Here is a 3248-nt window from a genome sequence, read left to right as displayed (position 1 = left end):
CAGACAAGGCATATTTATGAGACAGAAAAGCAGGTCACTATTTGCCTGGGCCAGAGGTGGGTGTGGGGATGACTGCAAATGCTAACAGGGGAACATTTTGGGGTGATGGTGCTATTCAAAAATAATTGTACTTAGTAAAGTATCACAAGAATGGAAAAAGAAGTGTCCAATGTACTCGATACTACTATGAAGTCAATATATAACCACCTACACAATTATACGAATGGCAAAACATAACTATAGTCCATAAAGTAGAAGGGAAGAGGAGAGAGAGGGGGATGTGGGAGAAGGGAGGGTATTTGGGGGACCTCACCTAATGTGCATGATGCAATGGTACGTTTCAAAACTATTATCTTTTTTTTTTTTTTTCAGTTTTTGGCCAGGGCTGGGTTTGAACCCACCACCTCCAGCATATGGGGTCGGTGCCCTACTCCTTTGAGCTACAGGCACCACCCTCCATTTCAAAATTATTAAGAAATGAGTATAATTGTGATGGATGTGTTACTTGGTTCAATGTAAACATTTCACATTGTATATCGAAGTAGTACCCTGAACCCCATAAATGCATCAATGTACAAAGTTATGATTTAATAAAAAATAATTATAAAGAAAATTAAAAAAAAAGAACTTATTGGAGTACCTAGCAAATGAGTGCAGTGAGTACTGTCTCCAAGTACTTTCCCAGCAAATATGTGACTTCACTCTTTTAATCTGATGCCTACCTCAGTAAATGCCACACAGAAACACAGAATGCACTCTGTATTTGGGGAGAATTGATGACTTCTAGTGGAATGTGGCCTCCATGAGGGCAGGGATTTTATTTTATTCACTTTAGTGTCTCTTGTCAGTGCCTGGCACATAATGGGTATTGATTAATATTTATTTATTAAATCAATGAATGAATAAAATCATCTCTTGGGAACTACATGTGGATAAACATTGTAGCTCTCTTACCCCTCTTTCCTATGGCATTCTAGTATTGTGAAGGTAGCTGGCAGTGTGACATTGTGTCACATCTATGTCATTGTTTGCTAAACTTCTGAATATTTTACCCAGTCAAATAATACTCCTCTTCCTCGCCTGGCCTCAAATAAAACTCATTTTGGACTGCTAAAAAAAACAAAAAACAAAAAATAATTGTAGTGATAGTTGCATAACTATATAAAGTTACTAAAAAAATCACTGAATTGTATACTTATCAGAGGTGAATTTTATAATAGAAATACCTCAATAAAGCTGCATAAAAACAATAACTAGCAAAGGGTAGGGAGTGGGATGTACAGATGAAACAAGTTTGGGAATACATAGGCATTTTTTTATGCTTTTTTTTTTGAGACAGAGCCTCAAGCTGTCCCTCTGGGTAGAGTGCCGTGACATCCCAGCTCACAGCAACCTCCAACTCCTGAGCTCAAGTGAGTCTTCTGCCTCAGCCTCCCAAGTAGCTGGGACCATAGGCACCCACCACAACGCCCAGCTATTTTTTGGTTGCAGCCATCATTGTTGTTTGGTGGGCCCGGGTTGGATTCGAACCCGCCACCTTAGGTGTATGTGGTTGGCGCCTTAGCCACTTGAGCCACAGACACCGAGCCATTTTTTTTATGCTTTGACAGAATACCTGATTCTGGGTAATTTGTTTATTTATTTATTTATTTATTTATTTTTTGAGACAGAGTCTCACTATGTCACCCTCAGTAGAGTGCCTTGGCATCATAGTGCACAGCAACCTCAAACTCTTGGGCTTAAGGAATTCTCTTGCCTCAGCCTTCCAAGTAGCTGGGACTACAGGCACCTGCCACAATGCTCGGCTATTTTTTGTTGTAGTTGCCATTGTTGTTTAGCTGTCCCAGGCTGGGTTCAAACCTACCACCCTTGGTATATGTGGCTAGCACCCTCACCACTGTCCTATGGGTGCCAAGCCTGATTCTGGGTAATTTGCAATAAACAGAAATTTATTTCTCATAGATCTAGGCTCTGAGAAGTCCAAGATCAATGGCATCTTGTTGTAAGGGTCTTCTTGGTGCATCATAATGACAGAAGGCATCACATGGTGTAAGGGCAAAGAAAGGGAAGGAGAGACAGAGAGAGAGGGCTGAATACATTCCCTGGATAACAAACTCATTCTCAAGATAACAGCATTAATTCATTCATTATTCATGAAGTTAAAGCCCTCATGGACTAATCCCCTTTTAATTGTCCACCTCTTAATGGTGTTACAATGGTAATTAACTTTCAACATGAGTTTGGGAGGGGACAAACCTTCAAACCATAGTAGTAGGTAATTTGTAAGCCAGGTGATGGATAATTAAAAGTTTGTAACATATTGAATTGTGTCTCCCCAAAAGGTATATTACAATCTTAACCCCCCCCCCAGTACTCGTGAATGTGACTTTATTTGGAAATAGGGTCTGGATTAGGGTGGGCCTCAAATCCAATGACTGGTGTCCTGATAAAGAGAGAAAGATTTGAAGAAACAGAGACACAGGAAGAAGACAGCATGTACATGGGAAGGCAAAAAAAGATTAGATTTATGCTGACAGAAATCAAGGAATGCCAAGGTTTTCTTGAAGCTGGAAGAACCAGGAAAGCATTCTTCCCTACACCCTTCAAGGGGGCATGGTCCTGATGACTTCTTGACTTTGGACTTCTAGCCTCCAGAACTGTGACAGAATAAATCTCTATTGTTTTAAATCACCTAATCTGTGGTAATTTGTTACAGTAGGCCTAAGAAACTGAAATAGGGTTGTTACTATTACTTCTGCTTTGGGGCATGTTTGAAATTTTTCATAATAAAAAGAAAAAACACACTGTAAGCCAGCTCACTGGGCTCCATGTTGGGGAACAGTGGGGAGTCGAGGGATTTGTGGCACACACCCCCAAAGGGCACATGCTCTATATAATGGAGGTTAGCACGTCTTTACATTCTTTTCACAGAGTCTCACTCTGTCTCCCTTGGTGGAATGCTGCGGTGTCACAGCTCACAGCAACCTCAAACTCTTGGTCAGGCAATTCTCTTGCCTGAGCCTCCCAAGTAGCTGGGACCACAGGTACCTGCCAACTGCAACTGCAACTATTGTTGTTTAGCTGGCCTGGGCCAGGTTTGAACCTGCCACCCTTGTTGCATGTGGCCAACGCCATAACCACTGTGCTACAGGCACCGAACCATCTTTCTGTTCTTGTAGTACAAGATGTTTCCAATGCCCCAGTTCTAGAATCAGCCATTTCTCCAAGGAACTCTAATTCTTTTTACT

At 41.3% G+C, this 3248-nt stretch overlaps 1 pseudogene; it reads right to left on the bottom strand.

Annotated features, from left to right (window-relative positions):
* LOC100948593 overlaps positions 1-2830 on the bottom strand; it is a 7380-nt pseudogene extending 4550 nt beyond the window's left edge.
* Positions 2831-3248: the final 418 nt, after the last annotated feature.

The sequence above is a fragment of the Otolemur garnettii genome, unplaced genomic scaffold (genome assembly GCF_000181295.1).
Source record: "Otolemur garnettii isolate 467f Iridium unplaced genomic scaffold, OtoGar3 scaffold00294, whole genome shotgun sequence".
Classification (NCBI taxonomy): domain Eukaryota; kingdom Metazoa; phylum Chordata; class Mammalia; order Primates; family Galagidae; genus Otolemur; species Otolemur garnettii.
The sequence above is the reverse complement of the archived record's forward strand: the minus strand, read 5'-3'. Positions and strand labels throughout refer to the sequence as shown.